General features: G+C 45.1%; 1 protein-coding gene across 3 annotated transcripts in view; it reads left to right on the top strand.

Moving 5' to 3' along the window:
* Positions 1-20,729, top strand: part of LOC140398418 (zinc finger protein 652-like) — an 89,893-nt gene that overhangs the window by 4,872 nt on the left and 64,292 nt on the right. The window lies entirely within an intron of this gene.

The raw sequence follows: 20,729 nt of genomic DNA, 5'->3' as shown, positions 1-20,729 counted from the left end.
ATCTGCTGTCCTTACCTGACCTGGTCTACATGTGACTCCACATCACAAATATGGGTGGCACGTTAGCACAATGGGTAGCACTGTTGCTTCACAGCATCAGGGGCCTGGGCTTGATTCCCGACTTGGGTCACTGTGCGGAGTCTGCATACTCTCCCTGTGATCGGCGTGGGTTTTCTCTGGGTGCTCCGGTTTCCTCCACAAGTCCAGAAAGACGTGTTTGTTAGGTGAATTGGGCATTCTAAATGCTCTCAGTGTACCCGAACATTGCAGTGTTAATGTAAGCCGACTTGTGACACTAACAAACACTATTATTCTGTTGACTCTTAAATGCCCTCAGGGATGGGCAATAGAATGCTCACATCTCGGAATAAAAGAAACAAGCTTTTCTCCTCCACCCCCCCCTCCACGGTTCCACTTCAGATGTGGCTTGAATTAATGTCTTTTAAAAAAAAAAATTAATTGATGTCAAAAGCCGACTTTCCAAATCTTGGTTTGCAAAGTGTGGTGGGGAATGACATTTTCATTCCATTCATGGTTAACGCCCCTGTACAAATACCGAATGTATTTCAAACCTCTGGGTACTGCAGTACTTACTGTTTTGTAAACGGGTCTCTTTCTCTCCCCCCCCCCCCCCCCCCACCCAAGTTCTGTAAAATATATTCCGTATGTCACATATTGTTTTGCCATTCTGAATTGATGGGGGGTGGAAATAAGTTTGAGAACTTGTTTAATGTATGCTGATTTTGAGTGCTTCGTGCACGAAGCAGGTTTAAAGAATGTGAGTGGGTGGATTTTGTGGTCCTGATACAGCTTGTCAATTTACACTTCTCATTACATGCGCTGTGATTGATTGAAATGTTGTTTTACTTGGTGTGATAACACAGAATAAATTGGGCAAATGCGTTGTCCGCATACTGAAAAATGGTCAAACGCAAGGTTTGACAGTTAAACGAACCCATTGTTTCATAACGGAAGGACTTTGAGCTCGATACTGATCGTGGTCATTTGCCGCTTCAAACCACGGTAAACACAGTCGTGGAAATATACTTTTCCAGATCTAATCATCGGTCTTACATGGATTGGTACAACTGGGACGGGCTGTTTCTAGATAGTGTTTCCTATTTTGTTGTTCTTTTGCAACTGCAGTTGTTTATAGAACAGTTGTGTATCGACTATGTACTATAGTTGTGGAAGAAATTAATGCACCTGCATGGATACCAGGTTCAGAAACACTTAGCTCAGTGCCAGAAGAGTGACTGTCGCGGGCGTTGGCCATGCATCATAATGGAGGTTAACCTCCATCTCAGGCCTGTTCTTCGTGCAGTCCTGCACATTTGAACTAAAGCACAAGTAGGAATAATGTTTCTGTACACTGGTTAGATTCCAAACATGCAGATCAAACTGTACATTTTTTTTGTTGTAAAGTATTTTGTGCCGAGTGGATAAGGGAAAAAATGCACTTGTTATTACTGAACTGTTGTGGATGGTATAGTTTTTAAAAAAAAAGTCAACGGGTGGAAAGTTCAAGCCACTCATTGGGAACAAGTTTACCCTGTTATAAATTTGCTTTGCTTTTAGTAGGTTACTTTGGTTTTCAATATTCAAGAAAATGATCACTGGAAATTATGCGTCCTGTGTAATTCTGACTAAATCCTTGGCAGCCAGGGAAAATATTTGAACAGTAATCCAAGTAAATGTGCTACCACTCTTGTATTGTTGGTATATAATTAAAGCAAAATACTATAAATGTTCTTGATTGTGTTCACAACAGCAGAGCAGCCAATTTTTCTATCATTGCTCATCTAATGAAAGTGCAATGTCAATGAGTATTAATGAGCTGAGTTTAGTGCTACTGAGCTTTTATTCTAAAATTAGATTAATGCCCATTAGCTGAAAGTGAGTTTAAAATCTCTTTGCAGAAGCAAGTAATAAACTCACTGCAAGCTTCATGGACTTAAAAATAATGTTTTTATTGGCATTTAGACTTGAGACTAAGATCTTTTGTCTAGTAAAAGAATGGGCTGCAACATTTAAACCTGAGAGTCGCTTGGGTGTTGTGGGTCCCTGCAAACGTTTTATTCCAAGCAAGTAGGACTGGTTTCCTGTGGTGGCTCTGGGTTGACACCCTGGTCGGTTTGAATTTGTGTGCTCCACTGTTTACTATGGAGGGACTGTTGTGATTGATGTCACTGGAGCCACTGAGCAGAAAGAGAACCCAATGAGAGTATTTCCCTTTTTAATATAAAAAGAAAGGAAGTGGGAAAATAATGTTTCTCCCCTGAATCGCCACCTTGGTTTCTTTCCTTTTTTAAAACTTCCAATTAAGGGGCAATTTAGTGTGGCCAATGCACCTACCCTGCACATCTTTGGGTCGTGGGAGTGAGACCCATGCAGACACGGGGAGAATGTGCAAACTCCACACAGACAGCGACTTGGGACCGGGATCGAACCCGGGGCCTTGGTGCTGTGAGGCAGCAGTGCTAACCACTGCGCCACCGTGCAGCACTTTCTTTCCCCTTTTCAATAATAAAATGGCGAAGCATTCTGCAGTTCCATAGCAAAATCAAGAAGCAAGTAGTTTACTTTCTAGATTAGGCTAGGAGTTGACGAGCATTACAAAGGAGACGATTTTAAAATATCAGCATTACAGTGACTAGGGCAGACAAGCGGGTTGGCCAGGTGATTCATGCAAATTTCCAAAATGAACAACTTTTTAGGTTGAAAGTCATTAGTTTTTGTTTCTAGCGTCTTTGTCATGCATTAGGCTGATCTACGCATCCTGTTGTGACACCATCATATTACTCCTTGATGTGGGAGGTGGTGGCATAGTGGTATTGTCATTGGACTAGTAATCCAGAGGCCCAGGGTAGTACTCCAGTGACTTGGTTCGAATCCCACCACTGCAGATGGTGAAATTAAAATTCCGTTAAAATCTGGACTGTTAGCGATGACCATGAAACTATTATGAGTGGCATAGACAGAGTGGATAGTCTGAGGCTTTTCCCCAGGGTGGAGGGGTCAATTATACTAGGGGGCATAGGCATACGGTGCGAGGGGTAAGTTTTAGAGGAGATGTACGAGGCATGTTTTTTTTACAGAGAGGGTAGTGGGTACCTGGAACTCGCTGCCGGAGGCGGTGGTGGAAGCAGGGACGATAGTGACATTTAAGGGGCATCTTGACAAATACATGAATAGGATGGGAATAGAGGGATACGGACCCAGGAAGTGTAGAAGACTTTAGTTTAGTTGGGCGGCATGGTCGGCATGAGCTTGGAGGGCTGCAGGGCCTGTTCCTGTGCTGTACTTTTCTTTGTTCTTTGTGTTATTAAAGTTTTATTCAAAACTAATATATAATTTTTCAAAATCATTGTTCTGTGAAAATAGACTCCAAATCTTAATACATCTACAGCTTAATATTGCAGATATGAAATATGCAAAAGTAGTCTGTGCAGGATTTCGAAACATACATTAATTTGTAATTGTCAATTGAAATTCACAAAGATATATCCGACTGAAGTTTGGATAAAAAGAATAGTACTGAACTGAGTTGGATTACAGAGAACTCCAGTTCTCATTGACTCTGGTTCTCTAATACCTATACATTAAAATTCTCATCATAATATCCAAGTCCTGTTTAAATACCAAATGTACTTTTACTATTGCTGTAACCTTCTCCAATCTAGAATCTTTTTCTCGATTTGGCCTCTGGTGTATTCTCTTCTTCCTTTGTCCCTCCATTGGCAGCTGCCTTCAGCCATCTAGCCCTTGTGCTTTGGAATGTCCTTCCTAAACCTTTCTGCTTTTTTACTTCTCCTCATTATGACCCTGCATAAAATACACTCTTTTTTAGCTAAGCTTGTATTTGAAGAAATATGCACTCTCTTTTGGATTTGGTAGCCATTTTTGTCTGATTACACTTTTTGAAGCATTTTCTATGTTAAAGTTGCTATATAAATGCATGTTGGTATGAAACATAGAAAATAGGACATTGAAACATAGAAAACAGGAGCAGGAATAGGCCATTAAGCCCTTCACATCTGCTCCACCATTCATTATGATCATGGCTGATTATCCAACTCTGTCACCTGTTCCTGCTTCCCCCCCATATCCTTTGATGCCTTTAGTCCCAAGGGCTAAAGCTAATTCCTTTTTGAAAATATACAATGTTTTGGCCTCAACTACTTTCAGTGGTAGAGAATTTCACCACTCTGGGTGAAGAAATATCTCCTCATATCCATTCTAAATGGTCGACTCTGTATCCTCAGTCTGTTTCTGGACTGCAGCAGTTCAAGAAGGCAGCGCACCATCATCTTCCGAAGGACAATTAAGAATAGGCAATATATGTGGCCTAGTCAGTGATGCCCACATTCTGTAAATTAATTGTAAAAACTCCCCTGCCATTAAGAACATTCTTCCTGCATCTACCTTGTCTAGTCTTGTTAGAATTTTATAGGTTTATATGAGATACCCCCCCCCCCCATTCTTCTAAACGTCAGTTAATATAATCCTAACAAACTCAATCTCTTCTCATACATCATTCCCGCCATCCCAGAATCAGTCTGGTAATCCTTCGCTACCTGCACTTTCTCAATAGTAAGAACATCCTCATAAAAGACGACCAAAACTGCACACAATATTCCAGGTGTGGTCTCACCAAGTCCCTATATAACTGCAGAAAGACATCCCTACCCCTGTACTCAAATCCTCTTGCTGTGAAGGCCAACATATCTTTTGACTTCTTTACCGCCTGCTGCACTTGCATGCTCAATATCAATAAAGTATGTGGAGCATCGTGTTATGTAGATTATCCTTATGTTATGATCCACTTAGAGACTGATAACTGTAAAAACAAATCTGAATTTCTAATGACTGACAGGAAGGATTATATATTTTAAAAATAAATTTAGAATACCCGATTTTTATTTTTTTTTACAATTAAGGGGCAATTTAGCTTGGCCAATCCACCAACCCTGCACATCTTTTGGGTTGTGGGGGTGAAACCCATGCAAACACGGGGAGAATGTGCAAACTCCACATGGACAGTGACCCAGAGCCGGGATCGAACCTGGGACCTTGGCGCCATGAGGCTGCATTGCTAACCACTGTGCGATCATGCTGCCAGGATGGATTACATGACAAAATTTCAGGTTTTAAATTTTTTACTGTAATAAACTAAAAACAATGTTGTCTAAACACTTCATTAGGCAATGGATCATCTAAATTACAGAAAATATCCCCCATCTAACTTTTAAAATGACTGAAAATCCTCCTTAAGCTCCTGCTTCCGTTTTTGTTTACCAGCCAGATAACTTATTCTGGCTGCCTCTGTCTCTCATGCACCGACTGGCCTGTCTCTAACATTCAGGGGCATCTTAAGTAAAACCCTGTAAACCAAAACTACAATGGCTTTCTATGGCCTGTTACTTTCGCAAAGCTAATTTCCGTGGCAATGTGAATCATGTGGGCTGTGTATCCAGGTAGAAATGTTGAGTATCTTCTAAACCTCCAGCCCCATTCTATCTTGGAATTAAAAGGATATTTTACGGTATAACTGTTTATAAAGCTCGACATTCCTAACACTTCCTGTGAGATTTTGAGACTAATAGTCTACTCCGAGTCATCACAAATGCCCCAAATTGTCCACATGTGTGAACATCTTGCAATTTTCTTCCCAGCAAACCCATTTGGTCCTACTGTCCCTATAACAACCAAACCACTCAGGCTTCTTATCAAGTCGAATTCACTACTCCATTTTACTCGAAATAGACTGCCAATAGATACCAACCTTACTAACTTCGTGGGGGCCAGTTTAGCTCAGTGGGCTAGACAGCTGGTTTGTGATGCAGAACAAGGCGAGCAGAGTGGGTTCACTTTCAGTACTGGCTGAGGTTATTCGTGAAGGCCCGCCTTCTCTTTTTTAAAATAAATTTAGAGTACCCAATTCATTTTTTTCAATTAAACGGCAATTTAGTGCGGCCAATCCACCTACCCTGCACATCTTTGGGTTGTGGGGGTGAAACCCACACAAACACAGGGAGAATGTGCAAACTCCACACAGACAGTGACCCAGAGCCGGGATAGAACCTGGGACCTCGGCGCCGTGAGACTGCAGGGCTAACCCACTGTGCCACCGTGCTGCCCACAAGACCCACCTTCTCACCCTTGCCTGAGGTGAGGTAATCCTCCGGTTGAACCACCATTCAGCTCTCCCCCCTCAAAGGGGAAAGCAGCCTATGGTCATCTGGGACTATGACTTCAAGAACTTCAAGAGGGTCAGGGGGCTATCACTAAGGAGAAGGTGCTGGGGAAACTGAAAGGTCTCACCAAGGCCCTATATAACTGCAGCAAGACATCCCTGCCCCTGTACTCAAATCCTCTTACTATGAAGGCCAACATACCATTTGCCTTCTTTACTGCCTGCTGCACCTGCATGCTCAATATCAATAAAGTATCTGGAGCTTACAGTGTTATGTAGATTATTCTTATATGATCCACATAGAGACTGATCACTGGAAATAAAAATCCTTCCTGTCAGTCACTAGAAATTCAGATTTTTTTTTTTACAGTTATTAGTCTCTACTTGGTCATAACAGAAGGATAATCGACATAAGACAAGGTAGATAAATCACCTGGACTGCACCCAGGGTTCTGAGGAGATAACTGAGGAGATTGTGGGGTCATTGGTGCTGATCTTTCATGAATCACTGGAGGCAGGGAGGATCCCAGAGGATTGGAAAACGGCTAATGTAACACCCCTGTTTAAGACGGGAGGGAGGCAGAAGACAGGAAATTATAGACTGGTTAGCTTGACTTCAGTTGTTGGTAAGAATTTAAGTATTATTAAGAATGAGATTGCAGATTACTTAGAAGTACATGGTAAAATAGGACTTAGTCAGCACAATGTGTCAAGGGCAGGTCAAGCCTGACAAATCTGTTACAATTCTTTGAGGAGGTAACAAGGAAGTTAGACAAAGAAGAACCAGTGGATGTGATCTATTGGATTTACAGAAGGTCTTTGACAAGGCGCCCTGCAATAAATAAGATAAGAGCCCATGGCGTTAGGAGCAAAGTACTGAAATGGTAGAGGATTGGCTGACTAGCAGAAGGCAGAGTTGGGATAAAGGGGTCCTTTTCAGGAAGGCAGCCGGTGACTAGTGGTGTTCCGCAGGAGTCAGTGTTGGGACAACAGCTATTCATGATATGCATTAATGATCTGAAATGAAATGAAATGAAAATCGCTTATTGTCACAAAAGCCCCTTGTCGCCACATTGGACAAAGGAACTGAGGGCATTGTTGCTAGGTTTGCAGATGATACAAAGATATGAAGAGGAACAGGTTGTGTTGAGGAAGCAGAGGGGCTGCAGAGGGACCTGGACAGGCTAGGAGAGTGGGCAAAGAAGTGGCTGATGGAATACAATGTAGGAAAGTGTGAGGTTGTGCATTTTGGTAGGAATAATAGAGGCATAGACTCTTATCTAAATGAGACAGGGCTTTGGAAATCAAAAGCACAAAGGGACTTTGGAATCCTAGTTCAGGATTCTCTTAAGCTTAACGTGCAGGTACAGTTGGCAGTTAGGAAGGCAAATGCAATGTTAGCATTCATGTTGAGAGAGCTAGAATACAAGAGGATGTGCTGGCCTTGGAGAGGGTGCAGAGGAGGTTCACAAGACCGGAATGAAGGGACTTGTCATATGAGGAGAGGTTGAGGACTCTGGGTCTGTACCCTATGGAGTTTAGAAGGATGAGGGGGGGGACCTCTTTGAAACTTACAGAATACTGAGAGACCAAGATCGAGTGAACGTGGAGAGGATGTTTCCACTAGTAGGAGATACTAGAACCTGAGGGCACAGCCTCAGACTGAAGGGGCGATCCTTTAAAACCGAGGTGAGGAGGAATTTCTTCAGTTGGAGGGTGGGAATCTGTGGAGCTCATTGTCTCAGCAGGCTGTGGAGGCCAAGTAACAGTGTCTTTAAGACAGAGATAGATATGTTCTTGATTAATAAGGGGATCAGGGGTTATGGAAGAAGGCAGGAGAATGAGGATGAGAAACATATCAGCCGTGATGGAATGGCGAAGCAGACTCGATGGGCCGAATGGCCTAATGTCTTATGGTGACTTTACCATACTGACGTCATATTTGTAATACTCAACTCTGAATCAGTTTGATACATTTGCCGTTTAAAATTATTACTGTTTAATTAAGAAATTGAAACAGCAAATTTGCTAAACTTTTGTGACAGAGGTTTAGGTATAACATGATTGGAACCCTTTATTTTTGGTAATATGTTTTATTTCTAAACCCTTAATTTATCGTAGGATTCTTACAGTGCAGAAGGAGGCCATTTGGCCCATTGTGTGTACACCAGCAGCTCTCCGAATTAGCAACTCACCTGGTGCTATAACCCCACCTTTTCCCTGCAATCTTGCACATTAATCCTTTTCAGATAACAATCCAAATCCCTTCTGACCTGCCTTGACTGAAACTGCCTCCACCATACTCTCAAGCAATGCATTCTAGACTTTAACCACTCAGTGTGAAATGTTTTGCTTCATGCTGCCTTTCCCAGTTACATTACATCTGTGCCCTCTCGTTCCTGATCCTTTCATGAGAGGAAGCAGTTTCTCCCTATCTACTTTGACCAACATATCCTCCATTATCTTGAACTCTATGCCCTATTAAAGAATCCTGGGATACTGTATGCTTTATTAATCAAGCTCCCAATGTGTTCTACCATATTCAATGATTCATGTGCATATCCATCCAGGTCCCTGTGCTCTTGCACCCTTCATTTTATATTATCTCTCCATGTATTCTTCACCCAAAACTAATCAATCACATGTTTCCACATTGAATTTCGTTTGCCAATTGTTCACCCTTTCAACCAACTTGACTATGTCCTTTTGAAGTTCTAAGCTACCCTCCTCGTAGTTCACAATGCTTCCAAGTTTCATATCATCTGCAAATTTTAAAACGTACTCTGGAAACCAAGGGCTTGATCATTCATTAAAAAATCAGGTAAAGCAACATTCTAAACACCGACGACTGGGACAACAGGGGGAACTCCACTACAAGCCTTCCTCCAGTCTAAAAATATCCATTCACCATTTCTTGTCACTTAGCTTATGGCTATAACTTTGGTCACAAGTCTGCTGTGCAGCACTGCATCAAATGTCTTTTAGAAGTCCATGTATACCACATAAACAGTGTTACCCTCACCAACCCTCCTCGTAAGAATAATGAGACTTTTTGTGCAATACATTCTGTTCTTAAATGAATACTGTTTGTACTTTTTAATAATTCCTTTATGGGACATAGGCATTGCTGGCTAGGCCAGCATTTATTGCCCATCCCTAATTGCCTTTAAGGGGGAATTTAAGAGTCAACCACATTGCTGTGGATTTGGAGTTACACGTAGGCCAGACCAAGTAAGAGTGGCAGGTTTCCTCCCCTAAAGGACATTAGTGAACCAGATGGGTTTTTACAACAATCGACAATGGTTTCATGGTCACCCTTCGACTTTTAATTTAATTTTCGATTTTTATTGAATTCAAATTTCACCATCTGCCATGGGATTCGATCCCAGGTCCCCAACGCATTGCCCCGGGTCTCTAGATTACTAGTCTGGTGACTTAAGATATCTGTGCCTTTTTGGATCTGAAGGAATGGAAGGGGATGATTTTATCTGGGGAACATAGCATCAACTGGTTATTCCTCCTCGTTGATGGATCCAGATCTGATGATATACCTGTCTGTTTCTGATTTTGCTTCAGTATATACCAGTGTAGCTCTTAGACCTCTGCTCCAGCGCTGGGATATTTAGGTTGCATTTGTTCCCCCTCAACCAGCTCTGACTCCTGCTGTTGATTTTTAAGTTTGTAACTATCAAATCTGATTGGTGCTGATTTTAAAATTCGAGATTGCTCTGCAGACTTGGTACAAGGAGATAGATTTAAGGTCTGCATTGAGAGGTCTGAGGTGAGGCCGGAAGGGAGAGCCACCATTTATATATCTCCACATAGAGAAATGCAATGCAGTCCAGTCAATTGTTAATCTTTTTGTCTAGCACTAAGATACTTAAATGGCAAATGTTGTTTCTGACTACTGATTTGAATCCTGGCGTCCACTGCTGACATTTAAAATTGGACATAGCCCAGCAGGGTAGATAAATCAACTGCTGCATTTATCTGCCACCTGTTATTGCAAAACATCTCGGCACTTCTCACAGGTGTAAGAAACAAAATGAATAATAGACCAAAATAGACAGCTAAAAGAAGGTGGGAAGACTAATAGGTTGGTCAAAGGTATACTCATCACTTAAATTGTCCCCACTTATCTCATACTGTCACCCATATCAAGCAAATGTCCCTCACCATTTGTCAGTTACAAAGGCACTGGTTAAACCCTATTAAGCACACCTACCATTTTGAGCAATTTTTCATACCTCATTAAAGTGCAATTCTTTCAAGCCTCCTTTCAGTGGCCTGTGGTTGAGGCTTATCAGCCTACAAGGAGAGAACAGTAGAGAGGCAGACTATTTAAGGGAAGGAATTCCAGAGCTTTAAACCTAAACAATTGGAGCGAGAACTGCTGATGATGAGGTGAACAAAATGTACTCACTTAGGAGGCTAGGGTCAGGAGATTGGAGAACTTTGGTTGAGTTAAAGCACCAGGAAAACTAAGGGCGGAATTATCAGCCCCATCCATGCCCGTGGGACCTTCTGGTCTCGCCAGAGGTGACCCCCCAGCACAGGTTTCCCGGCGACGGGAAGGGTGAGCCATACAAAATGCCATAGACTTTGGCAGAACCAGAAGATCCTGTTGGTGACCAATGGTGAGCTGCCGCCACTAAAAAAAAAACATCTCGTGGGGGAATACTGGCCCAGATATGAGGCATTTAAACGCATGAATGAGAATTTTAAATTACAGGTGAGGGGAACCCAAAAAACAATTAGCTAAGTAAAGACAGAGATGAAGCACACTCAAAGGCTGATGTGGAATAGGCCGGACAGTAGAATTTGGATGAATTAAAGTGTGGAAGTTGGGAAACTGGCCAGTAAAGCATGAGGAAAGTCAAACCTAGGTGTAACAAAAGCTTGGATGTGGCTTTGTCAGCAATGGGGGACTGAGGTAGCGATATTACAATGGTAAAAGTAGGCTACCTTCAAGGTTAGGAGCAAAAGTAGTCCATTCACCCTCTCGAGCTTGCTGCACCATTCAATAAGATCATGGTTAATTTGATTGTGCCCTTCAATCCACTTTCCTGCCTGCCCCCGATAACCTTGGTTTCTGTTGTAGATCAAAAATCTGTCTAATTCAGTATATTGAAAATTATACTTCAAATAGAAAAGGTGATTAGTGTTCATCAATTAGTCATTTCCTTTAAGATTGCAATAGCTTTAGAGTAAACCTTCTTAACATCAGTCAATAGGTTTTTTGAGTCCTAGTTGTATATGTAGTAAGGTATTTTGTGCAATTCAAACATTATAGAACCAGGGTCCGAGGTTCGATTCCCGGCTTGGGTCATTGTCTGTAAGGAGTTTGCACGTTCTCCCCGTGTCTACGTGGGTTTCTTCTAGGTGCTCCGGTTTCCTTCCACAAGTTCTGAAAGATGTGCTGTAAGGTAATTTGGACATTCTGAATTCTCCTTCCGTATACCCGAAGAGATGGCGGAATGTGGCTGGTAGGGGCTTTTCACAGTAACTTCATTGCAGTGTTAATGTAAGCCTACCTGAAACAATAAAGATTATTATTATAAGTAGATTATGGGCGCGATCTACCGGCCACGCTGCACCTGGCAGTTATCTGCACAACATGGTCAATAACTGCCGGGAGACCCCGCACCCAGATAACCTGGCTCCCTGCGCCTCGTGATGCCTGCCCATTGTGGGCGGGATCACTTTTTAGCAAATCTGCATATTAGACCGAGACAGCTAGTCTCATTCTAATATGACGTTCCCTGAGATAACCAAAGTATTGGGATCTATCCCCTTCGCCTTGGAGACCTCGTGGGAGTGCCGTTCAGTGCTGGTCTCCGTAAACAGGGACCAGACGGAACCCTGGGCAGGGTGGCACCCTGGCACTGCTGGTGCCATCTGGGTACCCTGGCAGTGCCACCTGGGTGCCAACCTGGCACTTCCAAGGTGCTCAAGTGGCACTGCAAGTTGGCAGGAGCACAGGTGCCAAGCACAGGGCCAAGGAGGTTGCACTGTGCATTTGTGGGGGGGGGGCACAGAACCCCCGTGTAGTGAGTTGGGGTTTTGGAAGGGGGGGGGGTCAGGGGTCACATCAGGGGCATAAGAGATTCAGGACACCATTTAAAAATGATGTCCCGATATTTCTGCACTGAGGAGTTCGGGTGAGTGGCGCACCTAAATGCAGGATACGGTGCTGAGTGCAGCCTCGGGCGCGCGCTCCCCGCTGAGGCCCCATATTTAACCGGATGGGCGTTAGATAGCAGGTTGCTTCTTAGCGCTGTGAGCACCGGGAAATGCACGGCTAAACATGCTCGCTTTGGGACTCTGTTCTCATTTGGTTAGATCGGGCCCTATACGTTTCAATTAAATCACCACTCATTCTCCTGGACTACAATGAGTATAGGCTCAAGTTTTTCTCTTAACCCCCTTGTTGTCAACCCAGTGACTTCTCTCTGAACTGTTCCAATTTAAGTCTGTCCCTTATGTAAGGAGACCAAAACTGTACACAATACCTCAGTGTGATTTCACCTATGCCCGATACAATTGTAGTGCGACTTGCCTATTTTTATACCCCATTCCCTTGCACCAAAAGCCAACGCTTGATTTGCCTTCCAACTGCTTACTTTTCTTGCATGCCAACTGTTACGACCCCCGAAGGGGCCAAACCCTACATTGTATACGGTTCCCCCCCTACACCTAGGCGTACGAGCTCCCCAGTTGATCGGGGGCGAAGCCTCCTCCTAATTGGAGGAACCCCACAGGATATAAACCCTGATCTGGGAGCAGGTCGAGGAGGGTGAACCTGCGGGGAGAGGAGTAGAGTAATTATAGTAAGTAAACCCAAATTATATCCTGCCTACCTGGTCTCATGTGCAGTCCTTGCCTTTGGTCTTAACGTTGCAGTTCAATGCTCACCCCACCGAGATGGAACTCGACACGGGGGCGGCAGTTTCTGTCGTCAGCTATTCGGACTTTTGCCACATTCTGGACCAGATACTGGAACTTTGAGACACGGGGCCAGGTTGGCCACTTATACCATAGAGCCCTCAGCAATCAAGGGCACTACCTTCGTCCCGTAGTGTACGGGGATCAATCCACATGCTTGACTTTGGTGGTTGTAAGTGGCGATGGGACCCAGCTTTCTGGGATGCAATTGGCTATGCCATCCATGATTGGACTGGCAGTGCATATGTCAGATAGAACATAGAACATTACAGCGCAGTACAGGCCCTTCGGCCCTCGATGTTGCGCCGACCTGCGAAACCACTCTAAAGCCCATCTACACTATTCTCGTATTGTCCATATGTCTATCCAATGACCATTTGAATGTCCTTAGAATGTTGGCGAGTCCACTACTGTTGCAGGCAGGGCATTCCATGCCCTTACTACTCTCTGAGTAAAGAACCTACCTCTGACATCTGTCTTATATCTATCTCCCCACAATTTAAAGCTATGTCCCCTCGTGCTAGACATCACCATCCGAGGAAAAAGGCTCTCACTGTCCACCCTATCCAATCCTCTAATCATCTTGTATGCCTCAATTAAGTCACCTCTTAACCTTCTTCTCTCTAACGAAAACAGCCTTAAGTCCCTCAGCCTTTCCTCATAAGATCTTCCCTCCATACCAGGCAACATTCTGATAAATCTCCTCTGCACCCTTTCCAATGCTTCCACATCCTTCCTATAATGCGGCGACCAGAATTGCACGCAATACTCCAAATGCGGCCGCACCAGAGTGTTGTATAGCTGCAACATGACCTCATGGCTCCTAAACTCAATCCCTCTACCAATAAAAGCTAACACACCGTACGCCTTCTTAACAACCCTCTCAACCTGGGTGGCAACTTTCAGGGATCTATGTACATGGACACCGAGATCTCTCTGCTCATCCACACTGCCAAGAATCTTACCATTAGCCCAGTACTCAGTCTTCCTGTTATTTCTTCCAAAATGAATCACCTCACACTTTTCTGCATTAAACTCCATTTGCCACCTCTCAGCCCAGCGCTGCAGCTTATCTATGTCCCTCTGTAACTTGTAACATCCTTCCGCACTGTCCACAACTCCACCGACTTTAGTGTCATCTTCAAATTTACTGAAATTTATAAAAATGACAAACAGCAGTGGCCCCAAAACAGATCCTTCTGGTACACCACTAGTAACTGGACTCCAGTCTGAACATTTCCCATCAACCACCACCCTTTGTCTTCTTCCAGCTACCCAATTTCTGATCCAAACTGCTAAATCACCCTGAATCCCATGCCTCCGTATTTTCTGCAGTAGCCTACCATGGGGAACCTTGTCAAACGCTTGACTGAAATCCATATACACCACATCAACTGCTTTACCCTCATCCACCTGTTTGGTCACCTTCTCAAAGAACTCTATAAGGTTTGTGAGGCACGACCTACCCTTCACAAAACCGTGTTGACTATCTCTAATCAAATTATTCCTTTCCAGATGATTATACATCCTATCTCTTCTAAACCTTTCCAAGATTTTTCCCACAACAGAAGTAAGGCTCACTGGTCTATAGTTACCGGGGTTATCTCTACTCCCCTTCTTGAACAAGGGGACAACATTTGCTATCCTCCAGTCTTCTGGCACTATTCCTGTAGACAAAGATGACTTTAAGATCAAGGCCAAAGGCTCAGCAATCCCCTCCCTAGCTTCCCAGAGAATCCTAGGATAAATCCCATCCGGCCCAGGTGACTTATCTATTTTCACACTTTCCAGAATTGCTAACACCTCCTCCTTATGAACCTCAAGCCCTTCTAGTCTAGTAGCCTGAATCTCAGTATTCTCCTCGACAACATTGTCTTTTTCCTGTGTGAATACTGACGAAAAATATTCATTTAGCACCTCTCCTATCTCCTCGGACTCCACGCACAACTTCCCACTACTGTCCTTGACTGGACCTACTCTTACCCTAGTCATTCTTTTATTCCTGACATATCTATAGAAAGCTTTAGGCTTATCCTTGATCCTACCTTCCAAAGACTTCTCATGTCCCCTCCTGGCTCTTCTTAGCTCTCTCTTTAGGTCCTTCCTAGCTAACTTGTAACTCTCGAGCGCCCTAACTGAATCTTCATGTCTCATCTTTACATAAGTCTCCTTCTTCCTCTTGACAAGTGTTTCGACTGCTTTAGTAAACCACGGTGCCCTCACTCGACCACTTCCTCCCTGCCTGACAGGTACATACTTATTAAGGATACGCAGTAGCTGTTCCTTGAACAAGCTCCACATTTCCATTGTGCCCATCCCCTGCAGTTTTCCTCTCCATCCGATGCCTCATCGCATCATAATTGCCTTTCCCCCAGGTATAACTGTTGCCCTGCAGTATATACCTATTCCTTTCCATCACTAAAGTAAACGTAATCGAATTGTGGTCACTATCACCAAAGTGCTCACCTACCTCCAAATCTAACACCTGTCCTGGTTCATTACCCAGTGCCAAATCCAATATGGCCTCGCCTCTCGTTGGCCTATCTACATACTGTGTCAGAAAACTCTCCACACACGTTGGACAAAAACGGACCCATCTAATGTACTCGAACTATAGCGTTTCCAGTCAATATTTGGAAAGTTAAAATAAAGTTAATGTACCCCTGTGGGCTGGAAGGGGTATTGGCCAAGTTCCCAATAGTCTTTGCCAAAGGCCTCAGTACCTTAAAGGGGGCGATGACCACGACCAACGTGGACGAGAAGCTCAATCCAGGTATTTTCTCGCCCAGCCAGTAGTGTATGCACTCGCTCCAAGGTTGACCATGAGCTGGACCGATTAGTTGGGCATCATCCGCCTCGTCTACTTCGCAGTTTGGGCCGCACCATTGGACCCAGTATTGAAGCCTGATGGATCCATACAACTGCGGCGACTACAAAATGACCATGAACCGAGTGTCTTGTCTCAACCATTACTCAGACTCGCGCATCGAGGACCTTTACGCCGTGCTCAGCAGGGGCAAGACAGTAACAAAACTTGACATGCAGCTGGTGCTGGATCCAGGGTCCTGAAAACCGTGACAATCAACACCCATAGGGGGCTATATGAGTATACCCGGTTGCCATTCAGGGTTTCCTCCGCCTGTATGATATTCCAGCATGTCATGGAAAACATCTTGCAGGGGTTGCCGAGGGTGGCCGTATACCTGGGTGACATCCTCATTACAGGTACCTCTTACAAGAAACGTATGGAGAACCTCGCTGAAGTCCTCAAGCGATTTGAATGGGTTGGTGTCCGCCTCCGGAGAGAGAAATTGCCCCTGAGGTCACTTACTTGGGTTACCGGATGGAAAGCTGGGGTCTCCACCCGGTTGAAGTCAAGGTGCGGGTGATCTGGCATTCCACCATTCCTTTTGACACGATGGAGCTCTGCTCTTTTCTCAGGCTGGTCAATTATTATGGGAAGTTCATACCCTGGATGGCCATTGTTGCTTAACCCACTCCACCAGCTTTTGAAGAAAAGACCGCGATGGGATAGGGACCCCTCGCACCAGAAAGCTTTCCAGTGGTCATCGAATGAATTGCTGACTCGTCGAACCTTTTGCTCCTGACGTACAGTGTCGAAGTAGTCTTGGCACATCGGATGCCTGGCGGCTCAGAGAGACCAATATCCTTCCATCCGCATGCTAGCAGACACTGAGTCCAATTACAGACAGGTGGATAAAGAAGGTTCAGCTGTCATACTCTTGGTGCGGAAGTTCCATCAGTATGTTTACGAGATCATTTTCACGATTGATATGGACCACAAACGTCTGCTGGAATTGTTCAAAGAGGACCGAGTGATCCCCTCCAATGGTATTAGCCTGGGTCCAGCACTGGGCTCTGGTACTAGCCGCCAATGAATACACTCTGTAGTACTGCCCGGACACACAATTTATGCACACTGATGCGTTGAGCTACTTGTCCCTCTCCACCAGGCCCCCAGCCTGGTGATCACCGCCCTCCACATCATGGACACCTTACTGGACACGGCAGCCCGCATCAGGACTGGATTCAGACGGACGGCAAAATTGTCACGGGTCCGGCGCATGGCCCAATACAGGGCCCAGCATTGGATGATGTCGGACAAACTGAGGGCCTACGCCACAAAACCACCAAAGCTGAGCATGATTTGGAGGAAAATGTAACTGGCCTGATTAGTAAGTTTGCAGATGACACAAAGGTCGGTGGAATTACGGATAGAGATGAGGACTGTCAGAGGATACAGCAGGATTTAGATCATTTGGAGACTTGGGCGGAGAGATGGCAGATGGAGTTTAATCCGGACAAATGTGAGGTAATGCATTTTGGAAGGTCTAATGCAGGTAGGGAATATACAGTGAATGGTAGAACCCTCAAGAGTATTGAAAGTCAAAGAGATCTAGGAGTACAGGTCCACAGGTCATTGAAAGGGGCAACACAGGTGAAGAAGGTAGTCAAGAAGGCATACGGCATGCTTGCCTTCATTGGCCGGGGCATTGAGTATAAAAATTGGCAAGTCATGTTGTAGCTGTATAGAACCTTAGTTAGGCCACACTTGGAGTATAGTGTTCAATTCTGGTCGCCACACTACCAGAAGGATGTGGAGGCTTTAGAGAGGGTGCAGAAGAGATTTACCAGGATGTTGCCTGGTATGGAGGGCATTAGCTATGAGGAGCGGTTGAATAAACTCGGTTTATTCTCACTGGAACGACGGAGGTTGAGGGGCGACCCGATAGAGGTCTACAAAATGTGAGGGGCATAGACAGAGTGGATAGTCAGAGGCTTTTTCCCAGGGTAGAGGGGTCAATTACTAGGGGGCATAGGTTTAAAGTGCGAGGGGGCATAGACAGAGTGGATAGTCAGAGGCTTTTTCCCAGGGTAGAGGGGTCAATTACAAGGGGGCATAGGTTTAAAGTGCGAGGGGCAAGGTTTAGAGGAGATGTATGAGGCAAGTTTTTTTTTACACAGAGGGTAGTGGGTGCCTGAAACTCCCTGCCGGAGGAGGTGGTGGAAGCAGGGACGATAATGACGTTTAAGGGACATCTTGACAAATACATGAATAGGTCGGAAATAGATGGATACGGGCCCGGAAATGCAGATGATTTTAGTTTAGACGGGCAGCATGGTTGGCACATGCTTGGAGGGCCGAAGGGCATGTTCCTGTGCTGTACTTGTCTTTGCTCTTATTTATAGAGGACGGTGTCGTTTTGTGGGGGTAAGGGGGGGGGGGCTGTGCCCAAGCAAGGTTGGGTGTCTTGTTAAAGGGCCTCCACAGTGGACACCCATGGGTGGCCAAGATGAAAATGCTGGCTCACAGCTATGTGGGGGTGGGGGTGGGGGGGGGGGGGGGCTGTGCCCAAGCACGGTTGGGTGTCTTGTTAAAGGACCTCCACAGTGGACACCCATGGGTGGCCAAGATGAAAATGCTGGCTCACAGCTATGTTTGGTGGCCCGGAAAGATGGGATGAACGGCCGAAGCAGAAGTGAACACACAACGGCAGCGAAAACCGTCTGGGAGAAGCAAGTAACAACACCAACTCCAGATCAATTCTCGTATTACCCTCTCTGTACTGGACATTACTATTGTAATTGTTTCTCCGGCACCCAAATGTATATGTACCTCCCCAGTTCCCCGCCCCCCCCCCCCCCCCCCCCCCCAAACATGTGTCTACTTATTTGTTAAACATAATATTGCTAACTGTACAGAGTTGCTGTTTTCGAGCTGGTGTACAATATCCTACCAGTTTTTTTTATATGTACATTTTAATTTGTGTGCATAACTGTAAATATACTATGTTCAAAAACCCAATAAAAACATTTATTAAAAAAATGTTTGGTGGCCCGGATTGGACTCCGACATTGAGAAAGTGGCCCACAATTGCATTCCTCGCCAGGAGCACCCGACGGCCTCACCAGCAGCCCCAATGCACACAAGGGAATGGCCCGGGAAACCATGGTCCCATGTCCATATAGACTTCGCCGGCCCGTTCCAGGGGACCACGTTCGGCTTACCCAAGGTCCTAGTGTCCGATAATGGGACTGTATTCACAAGCAAGGACTTTGCATCATTCATGGCTGAGAACGGAATCCAACACGTACGGACTGCTCCTTACCACCCGGCCTCCAATGGGTTGGCCGGGATTGCGCCAGCGCTCATGGGACACCGACTCAGGACCCACCTCAGCCTCATGCTCCCTGACCTCGGGGCATGAATCCACCAATGGCAGGACCGCTGCAAGGCGGAGTCTCACTGGCGCTCGCAAGAGCGCACTTTCGAGACGAGCGACGATGTCTACATGGGGAATTTCAGCGCCGGAGCCACATGAATCTCGGACGTGGTCCTCCATACGTTGGGGTTGGTCACCTACATGATCCAGACGGAAGGCAATGAGGCAAACCGCCAGGTGGACCATATTCATCGATGCACGCAAGAGCCGCTGGAACTGAGTCAGTGTGCCCCGCTCAGGGCCCGGGCACAATCACCCTTAGGACCTCGGAGAATCCCTGAGGCTCCGCTGGGGCCAGACCGCCACTTGCTATCCCCGCCACCTGTCTGACGTCAGGAAGCCGACATCCACAGTGCCGCCCAGCAACGACGATGACAGCAACGGCAGCTCTGACATGGACATTGGCCTGCCAGATGACTGCATGCCTGCGCCGTTAGCGCTGACACCTTTGCTGGCCGAGCCACTCCCACTTCGGCGAAGCCTCCCCCTAATTGGATGAACCACACAGTATATAAACTCCGAGTTGTATCCTGCCTACCTGGCTTCGTGAGTAATCCTTACCTTCGGTCTTAACACTAACCTTTTGTCATTCATGTACAAGGAAACTTTGAGTTTGAACACGATGATGGGATTGCAAACAGTCGGGCTCTGATTGAGACAAGTGACTGAACAGGAAGTTGGTTCAGTGTGAGGGCACTGAGCTAAACCTGATCGCTTTGGCCTTTGTACTCTGAAGGAAATTGCAGCTCACCTGAGGCTGCATGTTGCAAAATAGTATGACAGCTCCGGTGGAGAAGTAGTGTATGTCATCAATGTACATATGGACTCTGTTTCTAACTTGGTTTTGCCATGGGGCAGCTTGAGAATTAAGACAAAACGTGGACTTTAGGGATTCCATACCTTTCTGTGCACGAGTGGGAAGAGATGGAATTGGTAGACTCAGTCCCACTGGATTGAACAGTGGAAGTGAATGGCTTTGTTCGCTGTCAAACCTGCAGACATAGGGGCTAGATAATGCACTGGAACAACAGATAATGTAATTCGGGCCTCTGTTTAGGGCAGACTTTGAGACACAGAAATCTATTGGAGGGATTAAAATAGATTTATGGGAGAATTGTGCATGAATCTTGAAGGAGGCATCATTTTTAAAGGAGCTTGACTGCAGGAATCTGGACTGAAAATGAGAGCGTGTTTAATTTGCCAATGTAATAGCCAAGAGGAATATACCTATTGAAAATAAAAAAACTATATAAATGGCTGCTGAAGGTGAGAATTTTGAAGTTTTGCAATATTGGCCTGAGTTAATTTGAGACATCTTGTATGCAGATTATCTGAGATTCTGC

The sequence above is a fragment of the Scyliorhinus torazame genome, chromosome 21 (assembly GCF_047496885.1).
Source record: "Scyliorhinus torazame isolate Kashiwa2021f chromosome 21, sScyTor2.1, whole genome shotgun sequence".
In the NCBI taxonomy this organism is placed as follows: domain Eukaryota; kingdom Metazoa; phylum Chordata; class Chondrichthyes; order Carcharhiniformes; family Scyliorhinidae; genus Scyliorhinus; species Scyliorhinus torazame.
This window is presented reverse-complemented; position numbering and strand designations above follow the sequence as displayed.